At 31.1% G+C, this 17,916-nt stretch overlaps 1 long non-coding RNA gene across 1 annotated transcript; it reads left to right on the forward strand.

Moving 5' to 3' along the window:
* The first annotated feature begins 694 nt into the window (after positions 1–694).
* Positions 695–3,957, forward strand: LOC107873193. Its single transcript, XR_001675166.2, has 3 exons — positions 695–977; positions 1,165–1,267; positions 3,554–3,957. It is a non-coding gene; the product is annotated as an uncharacterized LOC107873193 (long non-coding RNA).
* Positions 3,958–17,916: the final 13,959 nt, after the last annotated feature.

Raw genomic sequence — 17,916 nt, forward strand, 5'->3', positions numbered from 1 at the left:
AAAAATAGTGAAAAAAAAATAAGAAGAAGTTATAAATTAATGAAGATGAATTAATATATTATTTGTGGGCCAAATTGAATGCCACATCAACTGAAAAGATACTTCCACGCGTCTTCATGTAGGTGCAACATACGCACCATGCCAACTCTGCAAAGGGTGCCAAAATGGCACACCCGTACGCTACTTGAGGTGCCAAAAGTGACCAATGTCCACTTAAGGTGGCAAAGTGAAAGATGACGCCAAGTTGAGAGATCTAGCTATGTATTTAATATTATCACCAATATACCACTATATTAATCATATTAATATATCAGATAGCTTATTCTGCCAAATTATGTCATACATAGTAGATTAGAAGGGTTTTGTTTTCTTTTTTAGGGGTTTAGATGTAGGGGAGGTTGGGCTCTTTGTCCAGTCAATAATTGGTGAGATCCAACCTCAGGATCCGATCAACTATAACGGATAGATTTTTATTTATGTGTATTATTCCTTTTACGAATATTGTCTTATCGAGACAATGACAGTGATATTATTATTATTACCCTTATATATAAATGAAGAGTCTTGATACTACTATTTTATCTTTTAATGCCTACTTGCTATTACTATTATTATTATTTTTTTCTATTATTATTCATTTTTTACTATTCATTTTTTACCCTTATATATTATTACCCTTATTACTACTCTATAAAAAAGTGAAGCAAGGGACGACCAGGGTATTTTAATCATTTCATAATTAAGGGTAATATGGGTATTGCACAACTATTTCTGCAACATTCCAGAATATAGTGATATTTCCACATTACTCTTCCACAACATCCACCCATTTGTCTTTCATTTCAACCATAGATAAAAAAAAAAAAAATCAACAAAAAAAGGGACATTTCTAGAAGACATTTTTACTTGAATATAAATAGGACTATCTTCTCAATTGTGTTCAGAGCTTGGTTTAATCCTCATCAGTAAGCTCACAGGTAAGTTTCTCCGCTTTATTAGTTTCTTCATCTTCATAATCCGTTTATAATTTTTTTTCTATAAATATATATATTTTAATTGAGTGTTAATGCTCGAACTACTAACGATTGAAAACTTCAATTTTCAATTATAGATCTAAACAACATAATTATGTATTTAATAATGTATTTTTTGCATATGGAACAGTCAAAGTTGATAAAGTAGATGAATAAATCAGAGACATACCTTGTGAGGGCTTCATGGATTGGTCCGTTATACTTCAGTCAGTATATATATGAAGATAAGTGAAGTGAGTTTTTTCTAGAATCATTTATTTTTTGTAAAGCGATTTTGAATATGAAGTATTTTGAAGGTTCTAGAAATGATTGGAATGTGAGGTTTAAAGAATTGAACTTTTATGCAAGGTTTTTAATGATTTCGTTGATCTTGAATTAGTTGAAAATGGTGAAAGCTTTCATTGAGCAGTATAGGGAGATAGTTGATAACAGTACAGCTGCCTTTCTGGTAATTTGTTTGTTTTCCTATGTTGAATTTGTTAATTTTATGCTTATGTTTTTTGGCGAAAAGCAGTTTAAGACAATAGTTGATACAGTAAAGCTGCTTTTCCAGTACCTGTTACTTTTCCTCTGTTGGTTTTGTTTCCATTTTTTATGGCTTTCCGAATCAATCAATTATACCTTAGTCAGTATATGAGAACAAGTGAACCAAGATTTTCTTAGAATCATGTATTTTTTACAGAGTGATTTTGGATAAAAAGTATTTTGAAGGTTCTGGAAGTGATTGGAGGGTGAGCTCTAAGGAATTGAGATTTTACAAAAGGTTTTAAATGGTTTTGTTGAATTTGAATTTGTGAGAAATGATGAAGGTGTTAGTTCGAGCAGTTTAAGGCAATATTGTTGAGGACAACAAAATTGTTTTTCCTGTAATTTGTTCGTTTTCCTCTGATATTGTTAATTTTGTGTTTATTTTTTGTGGCTTTGAAAAGCAGTTTAAGGTAATAGTTGATGACAAAAAAACTGCTTTTCTAGTAGTAGTTTGTTAATCAGAATTTGAACGTCATCAGTTCAACCTTTAACATTCCTAGCACTAATGAATGTACTTTTGAGATCCTGCTACATAACAAAAAATTAAAGTGGTTTGGTTGATGGCATATCATGAAACAAAAATCAAAGATGATTTAGAATGTGAACTTCATGAGTTTAATTTTTAACGTTGCTACCACTACTTAGTTTACTTTTTAGATTATTATGGTTATGGATTTCATTGAAACTTAGCGTCTTCTTTCACATGTATATTCAAATTCAAGTTCAGTTGATGTTGAGAAAGATATAATTAAGTAAATAAAAGCACGATCTCTAACAGTTTAACTTTTAAACAAGGTGTTCACACACTTCAACCGTTATCTCTTAAGTCTAAAAGCTAATAGGAAACAATTAGGTCCAAGAAGTAAGCAATTTTAAACAGGAGTTGATATATGAAAGTACCTTTGAAGTATGTTTAGAAGGCAGGACTTTTGCATGGTTTAAATAAGCTTGCCTAGTCAACTTCCCCATAGAAAATGCATTTTTCTCATCATGAATTACTTGCCCTTTTGCAAAAACTGGGAATGAAGGTGCCCTCTATAGATTGCCCTGTGATACTTTTGGTAACAAGAACTGTAAAGTATTCTTCTGAGATAAAACTTTTACTTAGTTTATAGATGCTTGCCTAATCAACTTTCCCATAGAGAACTCACTTTCCTCATCATGAACTTGTTCACTTTTTTGAATAACTTTACTCTTCGTTATTGTTGTTATTGATGTTATAGATGCTTGCCTAATCAGTTTTTCCATAGAAAAATCACTTTCTTCATCATGGGGTTCTTCTTTATAGTCTATAAAAACAAGCAAAGAAGGTGCTCTTTATAAATTACACCTCTCTGATGATACTTCTAATGATGCTCTTTGTAGTCTTGGTTTACTTTTTCTTGAATCAAGAATCATTTTCCCACTTTGTGGGAGTTTTTGTAATGAAGAAAATGTTTCCTCCATAGATTTTCCAGATGAAAAAATCTTGATTGGTATTCAGCCTATAAGGCTAATATGGAGAAGTTAATACATAACGTTCGTGCTGATTTACATCTGCCATCTTTGCCAATTATTCAGGTTAGCTAATGTAGTTTGCTTCAAGCCTAATAATGCCTTTTTGAATTCTTACTGCACATTCTCTATGCATTTGTCCAATAAATTTGTTAAGATAGTAAAACAATGAATAAGATCCATACCAAGATACACTCCTCTTCTCCACTGTGCAGTTGTTGTGAGACAGAATTAACTAGGCTAGAAAATCATAAAAAGGTGTTACGTGAAACCGCGAGGCCACTTCAAACCTGCTTGATACATGTTGACACTTTTCGTGAACTTTGGAAAATGTAGTTAGGAATTTCATGGACCAAAGTAGTTGAACATTTTCGCTCAAATCTGCTTGATGCATATGACACTTTTCAAGGGCTTAGACAGTTGTAGTTAGAAATTTCATGGACCAAAGTAGTTGAACATTTTCGTGTGTTCGTTAACTGAAATGCTTTATCCTACAGGTTGCAATTGCACCAGGATATGAGAGGTATATTGAAAAGATTTGAGAAACTCAAAAGGCGATTGATTTTTCAAATATTGTATGTGTTGATGCCAGGGGATTGAAGCTGAAGGAAGATAATCTTTATTTAACCACAGAGGCTCAAGTTAAGTTAGGTCAAATGTTGGCTGATGCGTACCTTACCCATTTTGCATCACAAGAACCTTGTGTTGCTTCATCTTGAGAAATTTGTTGTACTATGTGTGTATAACCTAAAAATTATTTAATCTCGGTTTATGAACATAACGACATTGCTCATAAGGTAATAATGTAACAGTGTATGTAATCTTTATTCCACATAAGGTAGTCTCGGTATGAAGAAGCAGCTTATTTAATGCTAGAATTGTAACTTAATTTTTTTATATCACGACCTACTATTTTCGTTACATACGTAGGTTCTATCTGATTATGTAAAGTTCAATTTTATACAAAAAAACATGCAATTTGCTATTGTAGTTACCAATGTAAATAAGCAACAATTAGTATGATATGTGAATGTCGTATAGCATCCAGTAATATGATATTTTCATGATTGTAATCTTATGATATGTCCACGATAGTGATATGCTATAGTTAGTTTATATTGATCTTTATATGAAACTTAATTATTATATTAGCTTCATAATAAAATTATGTGTTGGGCCGTGCAAAGCATGGGCATACCTATCTAGTATATAAATGAAGAGTTTTGATACTACTATTTTGTCTTTTAGTGCCTACTTTCTATTACTATTATTATTAGTAAAAATTACATATATAACGACATGTTTACTAGAAATTACTAAAAGTCTCAACTTTTTTAAAAATCTTGCAAAATCCCAATATTTGGCCACTGATGATACATGTTAATAACTTAGATACATATAAGGGATACATGTTTGAAGTAAACTAACTGACACTTTTTAAGGGATGTAACGGATAAATTAGCATTAATCTAACTAATTATGGTTAAAACAAAATTAAATTCCATAATTTATGGAAATTATCTTTGTTATTCCACCATTCTAATAAAAAATAACATTCATAATCTGTTTGGAAATACCCAAAAAAATTTATGGCTTCTTCAAAAGTTTCAGACGTTCATTTTTTTTCTGATTTATTAATTTTGTTTGGTTATTTGAAATGAATATTTCAGTTTTGTTACGCCATTTTGGTGTTGGGTTAATGAAATCAATTATGTGGGCTTTAAGAGCGATGAAATTGTAATAAGTGAACATGTTACTTATGAAAAACTAATTTCGATAATTGTTGAAGAACTGAAAATCGACGAAATTAGGAAAAAAATTGAGGCTCATTATATTGTTGAAGGAAATGCTTGTCCGTTGTTGATTCGTAACGAAATAAGTGTGAAGTTGTATCTCGAGATTAAGAAAACTGAGCGTGATTTTGGGACGTATCCACTCATCATCACTACATTAGATAAGTTTGCTAGTGAAATATTGTTTGATGGGAATGTTGGTGTCGTAATGTGTTTGGATAGTCCATCAGAAAGAGTTGCGGAATTAATTAGTTACAAATCTAATTCTACTTCTCCTTTGCCTTTGTTAGATAGGAAGGGGAACAAGATCATTACTTACTGCAAACATAGTGATGTTAAGGTTTGACAAATCTACAAGGACAAGGGTACTTTGATTTCGGTTATGACAAGGTTTGCAATTGAGCATTCCTTCAATTTCTATGCTAAGAGATCGGACAAGAAAAAATATATTATGATTTTCTATGTATCAGTTGTTGTTATTAACCTGTACAGTAATGTTATGATGTTATGTTAATTAGGTCGAGATATATTTTTATGCTAAAAGATACTTTTTGCTCATCTTGTATTTAAGTTTATAGATTGATGTCTAATTATGTATCTCATTATATTTTAGTGTAATGTGTATCTATATACGAAAAAATCATAAAAGTATTACATTAGATACATGTTGTACAAGTTTGTGAGGTATATGTATCTAGTACTCTGTTGTTTGACAGTAACTCAAGGTAAAAAAATTAAAGTTTTGTTTTAATTGATTCAGCTATGTCCTAGAAGAAGGATTGTATTGTGCCACAAGAAGTTATAGATGAAGTTGTGTTACCACCTAAATACAAACGTCCACCTGCAAGGCCAAAGAAAAACAGGCACAAGAAATCAAGTGAAACTATGACATCAAGCAATAATTGTTGCGGAAGATGTAGTTATGAAGGTCACAACAGGCGCACTTGCAACTTCTTTTCAAAGGAGGAGTGATAATGTGGTTGACTGATGAATAATGCTGAGTAGTTCCTCAAGATGTTGCTGGGTTTTTTAATACATATTCTTGTTTTTTATAAAATTTTAAGAAAGACATTTATCAAAATAAATAGCGTTTTTGTTCCTTTGTTAATTAGTTATATATTTTTTAATGATGTATTTTGTCGTGACACATCAATTAGAAATTAAGATATATTGAACTGACAATGTTATTAAATAGTCTATTCGTAATTTTGCCATAATAAATGATAGAAAATAGATACATTCTTATAGGATGTATCTCCCTTAAATTTATAAATACAAATTTATAAAATATGTATCGATTGTAAAATATAATTTATCAATATTATTAAAAATAGTAATATAAGTTCTGCTTTAATTTGTTATGCAGGTTAGAGTCATACATGTAATCCTATTAACAAAAAAGGGTTATAGATACATAAAAATGTATTAATTTGTTGGTTACTATGATTATATAGTAAAACATGTTTCCTTATAATAGAACATATAATACGATAAGATGTATCTCGTATTAATTAATAGATACAAGTTTAAATAATTTGCATCACCTGTAAAATGTAATGGGTCAATAGTTTTAACAGTGTAGTTCTATTAAGTTCTGTTATAATTTGTTATGCACGTTAGAGACAACATGGATTAATACCCATATATTGTAATATATCTTTCTTTAATTTAGATACATAAAATTGTAAAATATTGTAAAATATGTATCAAACACAATGTCTGTAAATAGTGAACCAAAAACATATAACGAAAACCTAAATATATCTTTACATGCTTTAGCATTTCGTTAGAATGTTAATGCAAATAGAAGTAATTAAACATTAAAGAAACTTAATGTATGTTTATCTAAACACTACTAACATCATCAAAACATCAACAAAGCTTATATCATCAACAATATTTTGAATAGCCAACTAGTCAATAAATAAACAACTACTAAATACTTAAAACATGATTTGTTTCTTTTGGTGTGAACTTGATCCTTGGCCTTGGTGGATCGTCATTCTCACTAAAGTATCCATTCTCTGCATTTTCAGATCCATACTTGCACAAAAGACTAGCATATCTCAGATGATGATATTGAGCATCAATTTCCACAGATGGAATGTCTAATCCCTCGCTCAGATACTCGGCATATAGTACACTTTGAAAAAGCAATCTGCGGTAGTGTATCTCTTGATTGAAAAATTCTTGTTCTTGTACTTCTTCCTCAAGTAGTACATGATGACATCTATATTTTGTTCAACTTGCAATCAAATGTAATATATCACACATCAACCAACTGTGATGATTAAAACTGAAAGAGATACAAATTAAATGCTTTTTGTATCTAATGTTATTAATGCAAGTGATAGAAAATTGCTTCAGATAATGAACAAGATACATATTAATATAGATAAATACATGTTTTGTTATTATGTATCTAATACAAAATAAATTAAGGGTGCACTAAATCATGCACAACCATTCTACTCCAAGACTAAACTAGCACTGATCAACATTAATAATAATTATCTTACAAGATGAATCATCCTATAATTCTTCAAGGAAAAATTTGTACATATCCCTTTACAAGCTATAAATTACTAAACTTCTATCTCTTTCAACATCTATTAACAACATCATGGTGCTAGTTTATGATTTATAGGTGATTGGTTGAAGGATATAGAGCTCTAGTAATTTATAGTTTTACTAAAATAAAGAAGTCACATCTTAAGGTGACCTTCTCGGACACTATGGCGCCATCGCTCAATTTTCAATTTGATTACTTAAAAGCAGCCTGAGTTTTTATGGAGGCTTTGCAATCTTTGAGCCTAAGCATGAGTTCTCTTAAAAATATTTGTTTTCTCTTTATGTATAGCTTAACATGATCTCATCACTCCTTGTGATTTTCAAATTTGATTATTATAGAATAACATGATCTAAAATAATCAAATTTCAAAATAACAGAGTGATGAGTGATGACACATCAAGCTATCCACAAAGTCGCAAAAAAAATCAGGCTGCTCTAAAACTACAGTATCACGTCAAGCTATACACGAATACAATACATCTAAAAAGCTCATGCTGCTCTAAAATAGCAAATTTCATAATCAATGGGACTACAGTATCACGTCAAGCTCCAATGGCACAACGGTATTCCAAATAATCGTGTCAAGATATAAACAAAGACAAGACATGCTTTAGGAAAACCTCAGGCTTATCTAAAACAACATATTGATAATCAATGAGACTACAGTTGAGTCAAGCTCCAATGGCACCACAATATTTTAAACGATCACATTAAGCTATACACAAACACAATACATGCTTACAAAAACCTCATGCTGCTCTAAATTAACCAAATTTCAAAATAACATAGAGAGATATCAATCAACCTAATCTATCTAAAAAATAATACAAGTAATCGAATAAAACAAATTCAGACCACTCTACAGTATACCAGCAGATCAAGTAAAGAAAAAAAAATATAAATGATAAAATTAATTGAGATGCACAAATCTACATTAAGACATTACAATATATACAAAAACTCTAAGAACGTCATACATTAGATACAAGATAACACAAATGTATCTTTAAGCTTAAAAAATATGTATCTTAGAAGAAAAACATGTATCTTGTGTAATACGACTTTCACTAATATTTAAACAACACTACATACATTTCAAAGTATTGACAGTAAGTCACAGATACAAATTAACACAACATGTATCTTAGAAAGAAAACATGTATCTTAGAAGAAAAAACATGTATCTCTTTTCATAAGACTTTCATAAAAATTTAAACAACACTAGATAAAAATCAAAGCATTAACAATAACTCACAGATGCAAGTCAACGTAACATGTATCTATGTGCTTATGAACTTGTATCTTTTGTTATATTAAATTCAATAAAATATCAAAAACACAAGATACATATAAATTGGCAACAAAAAAAATCATATAAGCAATGAATTTCTAAATGTATCATACAAGTCAAAATATGTATCTCGGCCTAATATTCAACATACCTAAACATGCAATTACCTTGGGAAGCTCATATCTGAAAATTGTTTCGACAATTCTTCTTCTCTTGGCGGGAGCTTTACTTGCCGAACTGTTGGATCCCTTTTCTTAGAACCACTTTCTTTTTATTTTTGTCTTTCTTATCATGCTTTTGCCGTAATTTTTTCATAGTTTGGGGATCGTTTTTGTGCTTTGATCTATTTTCATCAAAGCCAATAAATTTGTAATCAAAACTTTTGGGAATGAAATTTACGAGTTTTTGAGATTCTTTGATAGTTTCTAATTGAGAAAACCCAAAACTAAAATAAGGTGTCAAATCTTTATTCATAATGGTAATTCAAACAATGAAGCCTAAAAAACGAACAATCAAATAAATTGCTCAACCAAAATACTAAAATTTCACTTTGAAAAGGAATGGGCAAAATATTTTTTTTGAAAAAAAAAAGTAAAAAGGATTAGAAGAAATAGAACCTAATTTTAGGAAGGAAAATTACCTTACTTCAAAGCTTTGAATTAGATGGAGAAAATTGATAGAAACCGCACCAGAAATTGCGGCATATAGAGAGGAGAAGAAGTAGATTGTTTTTGGTAAAGGATCGACTATTAATTGTAGGTTTTACCTTGTATCTCAACTTTACCAAAAAATTAAAATGTTGGGATTTAAGTAATTTTTTAGAAGTGGGGGGATTTTAAGAAGTTTAGAAACTTATGTTGTTTATTTAGGTAATTTTTTCTTATTATTATTACTAGATGGATATAGCCTGTGCTAAGCAAAGGCCCAACATATTATTTTTTTTCAAGTGGGGATATTTGTAGAGTCAATTTGGTGAAGAGAAATAACAGATAAAATAGAATAAATTTGCACAAACTTATGCATCTTTCTAGAACACTTGTCATGTTTCAATCCGATCTGATCCGATCTACCTGAGAGATATATGAAACTATATGCCAGTAAGTCTCCCTTGGATTTGCCCCTCTATCTAAGTTATTGCAAGGTACATCTACATTGATTGATGACTCTCAAAGTTTTTTTCCCTTTAGGAACATACAGGAGCATAGCAATCAATCAATTGGTATTGGATGGCTCAACGTTGGTCTTTCAATGTGTCATTTATCTTGATCAAGATCTTGAAACAACTGCAGAACAAGCTGCTACCATCAGAACCACCAGAGTTAATAGGGGCGACAGAGAATTTGACCAAAAACTGCCTCATTACTGCATTGCTGAAAGGGTCTCGCCGTTGGAAATCATGATGTCAAATCACGTTAACAACATTCAATAAGGTATAACATAAGGAAGAGCACAAACATCATCAGAGTCTATTTGCAAAGGTTCATACCATACACAATGCTCCTGACCGACTTTATTTGGACACGTTTCAACACTCTTAGGATGTGTTCTTTTGCTTTTGGATAACAACCATTCCTGGTCATCATATCCAGACTAATCTTCCATCTTAGGAACTGAGAGTATCTAGCTTAAATACTTGGAATCGGGATCAGGAGGTTTTTTTAGTTATTTCAGCAATCTGATCAGCCCCAGAAATCACAGGAGAAGCCTTTGCCTTGACACTGAACAACGGTTGTTTAGATGCTTCAGCAATCTGATCAACACCAGGAATGGGAGAAACCTTTGTCTTAACACTGGACAACGGTTCTTAGATATTTCGGCAATCTGATCAGCATGAAGAATCATGGAGGAAGTCCTTGACTTAACACTAAGCATTGGTTTTTTAAATGCCTCAGCAATCTGATCAGCACCAGGAATCACAGAAGATGCCTTTGCCTTAACACCGAACAATAACTGACCTTCTATACTACCATTTAGCTTGTGTTCCTTGCTTTCCGCTTTAACGTCAGAAGTAGCTCTGCCAACTCCCTGTTTAATAGAGGAAAACAAGTCTGATTTTGGGTGAGTATCCAATTTCTTTACATTCTGTGTTGGCTGCTGAGAAGATGAGGGTCGCAGCAATTTAGCAGGCCTGACTTCACTCTCCGTATAGCAAAACAGAAAAGAAGCAATACTAATCAGCCAAACCAAAAGGTTAAATAGCACTAAACATGCTTGTTTAATTCAAGCAATTTGCATTAGAAGTACAACATATATAGTCTATTACACCCAAAATCACAAGAACTCTATCAAGGCAATCTAATCAGATATATAACTCGCATAGCCTTGAGGCATCTATAGGGTATGAGGTAAAGTTAATACAATGGAAAATAACAACTGTTAATAGTTTTTTAAACTCACCATGCAGGAAACCATTAGTTTCAACATTTTTTCTCTTTTTCGCAATTCCCTCGATGGTTGTACCAACACTATTTTCCTTGGAAACAAGCGGAAATTTATTATTACTAACTTTCTAAATTTGCCAAAAGTGGAAAGTGTGGCATAGCTGCACAAAAATTGCTTAGATAGGACCACCTTGAGAGCTCTTTCCCTTGTTTCCTTATTAAGGAGGCACAAACCAATATCTGCAGTAAAAATAAGCTAAAAAGGCATAAACATCAAATTTAAAGGAAACCATCATCACTAACCAAAAAATCACACATAGTAGGATAAATGGTAACTTTTATGATTGTGGATATATGAGAAAACTCTCATTTACATAATCAAGGTTGCAAATCATTTACTGTAAACATTTAGAGAAACTGAACACCAAACAATAAGGTCAAGTGTTTCAATACCAAAGTTCTTTGCCCAGTTTTTCCATCGAGGTTGGCCTTCTGTAAGTGCACCAGAGAGCTCACCACTGTCATAGGCGGCTAACAAGCTCTTAGCAATAGACAAATTAGCAAATCGAAAGAGTATCATCACAACATCAAATACAAAGTTTCTCTACAATGAAAATAAGAATTATCTTGAGTCAGCTTCTCATTTAATAATTTGTTTTCAAGATGATTATTGGCGAAAGTACCCCAACCATAATTTTTCGTTCAATAAGGTACTCATCGCCCATATTTTCCACTCAATGAAGTACTCATCGTTCCCGACTGCTTGCAAGCATAAATGCATGATAGTTGTACAATCTAGAAATTCTCAATTTAACGTGTTATATATAATTAGAAAAAAAAATTCCTTTGAAAAATGAATAAATAATACATGCAGTCGTTTTAACTTTAAAACGTGTAGAATTAAATGAGATTCCATAATCCATGCAACATCACAACTCTCCTTGAAAAATATATCACTTTTTCCTATCTCTAGGAAACAAAATAGACATACAGAGAATTACAACAACAACAATGATAAAATATTCAGTGGACTCCCACAAAGTGAGGTATGAAGAAGATAGAGTGTATACGACTCTTACGTATACCTCCAACTGGTCATGTCCGAAAGATCCCCACTCAAGTGAAGCAACTCAAAGTAATAATGAAGAGAAACATACAGATAGGATAGATTAGATAAATTATGTGCCAACTGTCAACTATATCATCATATGGCATGCCATAAGAAGTGATGTTTAAATCTCAAAATCACATATAACTATTTTTATGCAATATGTTTAATGTCTAAGATAAAGATTTGCGCATGAAAGTTACAAGGCTTTCTTTAATATACCATAATCATGTATGTATAGTTTATGTAAACAGAAAAGTAAACGTGACTCTAGAGAACAATATAAATCGATCATATGAGTTATATAACAGTAATACAACATTTGTAGCATCTACTATCAGCTATTTCTGACTTAATCTAAGATGCACCATCATCCATATCAATATGACAATTCTTTATCTGAACAATTTCAATGCAGATCGACTAAGTAAGATTTCATAAAACTAAGTTAATAATTAGTTATCGATTTTACCCAACTTAAAGAGACATTATGGTATCTGTCAAACTTTAACATCAGAACAGAAGGCTTTTCAATATTCAGTCACAACCAACAATGACAACAATGTGTGAAAGGTATTAAAAGTTACAGATTTTAAAAAGAAGGCAGTATAAGCATTCAATACTCACAAAGCAAAAGTCTTTCATGACTTTGCTTCAAAAATTAACTCTAAGGACTTTCCACCATCTTTCCTATAAAGACATCACGAGCATGTTTATTTACCTGAACAAAATCTAAAATTAAAGTTATCCAAAAGGATACGTGCTTGAACCAACTTTCTAACAATATGTGCAGTAGGTTATCAAAATTCCCATGTCAACTCAAGGTATCATTTTTATCAACCAGGCAAAAGATAACTTGTCAACATCATGCAATAGCATAGCCAAAAATGGTTTAATATTACAGCATCAAGAACTCAATATTAAGATAATAGCATAACTGAACGTTTTCTTCTGATTAAGTTATATAGCCACAAAGGAATAGCTTTCCCAATGACACTCCATTAAGAAGTAAAACTTGTTCATAAAGCAATTTTTGTTTTTAAATTTTTTCTGATCTAACTAGATGAGGTTTATCCAATATAAAGTCTTTATGAATGTCAACGTCGCTCAAATAAAAGCTAGAAAGTGAAAAAAGACCAGAGAGAATCTATTTTTACTTGCTAAAGTTCTTCCCGAGGTTTCATTTGTATACGAAAATTTGCACGCCAAATAGATACTTCCAGAAGCATACCTGTAAAAGCAAGTTCCTAAAAAAAGTGCATTATTTCTATACATATGTATGTATGTATGTCTATGGATCGGACGCCCTAAATGCAAAATTCCAAAATCTTTGAAGACAACTACTCATTAATATAAGAAAACATAACATTCACATGGTTTAGTCAATTATATCTATTTCCATAACAAGATAAGAGCAATTCACCAAACAATAGATATAAGAGAGTATAAAGTTTGAGTATCTCAAAATTATTCCAAAGATTAACCAAAGATAAACATAATACACTCATAATGTATTCACTGAATATGTTTCTAGTACTTAATACTCCACAGATCAAAACATCTTAACCGTAAGGAAAAGTAAAAAATGAGGGAGAAAGGGGTTGCCAGTTCTAAGGGACAAAAAGAAAATGGAAAAGACTACACTTACTGGTCAGGACAAACCATCTTTGTGCAATTTTACAAGATGGAGCATCATCGGACCACCCATCCTATTTCCATACAAAAGAACATAAATTAAGTGATGAGAGGGATAAAGAGAATAGAAGAAATGAGATGATCAATAATTAAACTATCTCTAAACCTTTGAGAAATATCCAGAACACTGATTTTGTCTCCAGGTCTTGAGAAGCAAGTGAAAGAGACAAACTCAAATTTTGCTAGATTTTGAGCTTAACAAGTTCAAGAGTTAGTTCTATCTATACATTCAAAACAAAAAGAAAATAACATTAACTTGCAATGTCATGGAAGCAACTTCCCTTAGAGATAGTGATTAAACATCCTTTGAGTAACTTTTCTCTTATTTCTTGACACTGAAATACATTCGAAACAAAAAAAAATAGCATTAACTTCCAGTGTCATGGAAGAAACTTCCCTTAGAGATAGTGGTTGAACATCCACTGAGTAACTTTTCTCTTATTTTTTGACAATGAAATATCATTTGGAAATAAAGAGTTTTAATTTTCTCTCCTAAACTATCTCAATATACATACTACCAAAGAAATATTTTCTACAAAAGCTATAAAATATAATTTGTTGCATCTTGCTGGATCAGAAAATGGAATCCCTGTGAAGCAAACTTCAGTATAATTTCTGAGACTCAGTTTATGCTAAAAGCATAGAACTATTTTCCTTAAGACAACAAAAGACAGAGCGAGAACTGGGATGATGAAAACCTCCCCAAATATTCATGCGCAATATAACAATTCTCAGTAGTATAGGTAAGGACATTTTCCATGTGATAAATTTGAAAGACATCTAACAATTATGGAGCATTTTTTCGTATCCTTGAATCCCTTTCTCATTTAAAAAATACTAAAAGTACTTATAGATAAGTACAAACAATGAATCAACAATAGGAATATGAAAAGAAAACCTGTATGAAGAAAGAACCATCGGAGAAATTGTAACAAAAAGAATACTCCATCAATTTTAATTTGTTTATCTTAGTTTTCTTTTTTGTCAGTTCCAAAAAAATTGTCCTTTTCCTTTTTTGACAACTCTTTAATTCTATTTTTACACATGACATGTTTGAGACCATAAGATTAAAGAACATTTTAGTATATTTTACATATCTTTAGTTTAAAACCACAATATTCAACTCTTATTTACCTTCTTAAACTTCGTACAACAACAACATACCAAATGTAATCACGCAAGTGGAGTCTAGAGAGAATAGTGCATACACAAAACTTACCTTTACCTTCTTAAACTCTATGACAAGCAAAAACCATACAAACAAATTGAAACGAAAGGAGTATACAATAGAGATATTTTGACATATCTATGAACCAAGGCCATCTAACAGGTTTATCATGAGCTTCTTTAGTCAAACAACTGAATCTATTAGGCATTGTATTCTCTCTACGAACCTCATTTTCACCTTCATCTACTCCATCATTCTTAGCTTTCACAACTTTCATGATAAACCCATTATTCCTACTCAAATAAAACCCATAATTACTACCAAAAAGTCTGGGATATTTGTGTGTCAATTCTAGTTTTAGAGGCTTAATTCGGGCCATAGCGAAGGGAAATCAAGAGTCTGATAACTTCTAGACTAATACTACGACTACGACTGCTAATACAATAAAAACATACCCAATGCAGTCCCACAAAGTGGAGTCTGGGGAGGATAGAATGTACACATACCTTACCCTTTCAAAAGTGAAGAGGTTGTTTCCAATAGACCCTCAACTCACAAAAAAGTCCAAAGTAATCCAAAATGAAACAACAAAAGTGAAAGCATAACAAAGCATATCGAGTGGTAACTAAAATAAAATAATACAATAATCAAAGTACAAGAAACAACATAGCATAACAAAGCATACCGTGCAACATTTCTTTTCCCATGGACTCTCAAAGAGATATCTCAATTGCATGAGCCTTATTCTTATTCATCTAATTAGTCATACATTTAACAATTTAAATGTGTTAATCATCTGTCAACATGAATTTCCAAAACTTTAAGATTTTTTCTTTAATGCATTTAATTGCAAAATATCTTTTAAGAAGTAGATAGTAGTAACCAATTTCATAATCTATAGGAATTCATGAAGACGTTGATCTCTCCAGTAATAATAGTTAGTAAGCTTATCGTTAAGAGCCTAAATAACTGTAGATCCTAAATCATATTTGATATCTTGATACCTAAAGAATAACAGGAGATGGATCATATATGATATAGCTAATTGAACTATTCATTTAGGCTGACTTCCAAATGCAATATAAGACTCACCTACATTCTTTAGAAGCTGGGAATAAGAATGTTACCAATTTTGATATTTAAGCTAGAAGAGACATATGAGAGGTGTTGCCTATCCTTCATAACCTGAAATAATAAAAAATATTACATGATGCAGACATCACTAATGGAGCAAATAGTGTGAACCAATGAACCATTTCATTGAAAATATAATTCTTCCAGAGCTGAATTATTGACAATATAGTTTACATAAACTGACACATATAAAATTATAAGAACAAAATATAAAAATTAATATTGAAATGAGTAGTTCAATTAGATACATCATATGTGATCCATTAACTTAATTATTTGCTTTTCAAGAGCACAAACAAAGACCAATTTTCTTATTGTGACATTTTCTCAAACATCTAATATGACTACAACTAACAAAATTCAAATTTAGTAATTGTAGATGAAGCACCAAATAAAGCACTAAAAGTGAAACAAAAATGAAGTCAATCAAATAAAAAATCGACAAAAGAAAACCTCAAACGAAATATGAAAGAGAAAAAGAAGGTAGTAGAGGCTAAAGTTTACTCAAAATTATACATGGCCCTTCCATGGAGATTTAATTGAGATGATGAGGGTTGATTGTGATTGTTCTCTCTACAGTTTTGTTAGAGATGATTGGAAATATCCGATGCTTCTGGATTTTCATTGACTTATTAAACCGGCTTGGCAATAAGTCATATTTACAATACTGCCCTTGGTCGTTCCTTGCTTCACCTTTCTATATAGTAGACATTATTATTATTATTATTATTATTATTCATTTTTTATCATTTATTTTTTTACTATTTATTTTTTACCCTTATCATTTAATATATATATATATATATTTCTACTATCTAGAAACGTCACCAGAAGGACGACCAAGGGCATCTCAGTCATTTCACACTTACATTTCTAGAAGCACTTACTTATTTATAATCCATTGCTTCTCTTCCTCCTCTTATAAACACCGACTTATTTTCTTGCCACTTTTCATTACAATCTTTTGATTCTCTTCATCTTCTCTTCCAAATGCAGGTAAGCTTTCTCTATATTATTTTTTTTAAATTTTCCTTAAGTTCTTTTCAAATTTATCAACATATATAAAAGGATAGAGTTTCAGTAGGTTTGTTATGTGTGAATTTAGTTGTGATAATGTGATTGATAAGAATGAACAAAGAGGTTATTGATGTATGTGTTTCTCTATTTCATATTTGATTTTGTAGTAGGTTTATTTTTTGTTTCTTGAGAGCAGCTTTTGTACTGCTTTGAAAGTTTAGTTTGTGATTTTATTCTCCAAGTGTTTGAAAAATTCCTCAATCAGGATTCCCATTAGATATTTATTACATTATTTTTTGGGGGGAATTTGTTGCTTCTCTTAGGCGTTTAAGTTGCATAATGAAATCTTTAGCTAATGATGCTTTTAATTATGTTTAAAAATATTATCTATGTTCAAGAGGTTATGTTTTTTATACTTTCTAAAAGTTGTGTACTTATGAAGAATTTGATAGAGATATGTTAGCATTTATAATAAGTCGAGCAACATATTATGTTGAAGTATTGGTGTGGGTCGTTATTCGATACTTATATTAGTGGATGACAAAAGTATAAGTGTGCATAGTTACTTAGCCGATACTTATAAACTAATAACTAAAATCTTATGTTGCTTTCTTTATCTGTGGTTCAAATAGTTAGTCTGATATCTGAATTGCAGTTTCAAAGATGCTTTTGAGATGCCATTTTCTACTATTTTAGAAAAA

This window comes from Capsicum annuum, chromosome 6 (assembly GCF_002878395.1).
Source record: "Capsicum annuum cultivar UCD-10X-F1 chromosome 6, UCD10Xv1.1, whole genome shotgun sequence".
Taxonomy (NCBI): domain Eukaryota; kingdom Viridiplantae; phylum Streptophyta; class Magnoliopsida; order Solanales; family Solanaceae; genus Capsicum; species Capsicum annuum.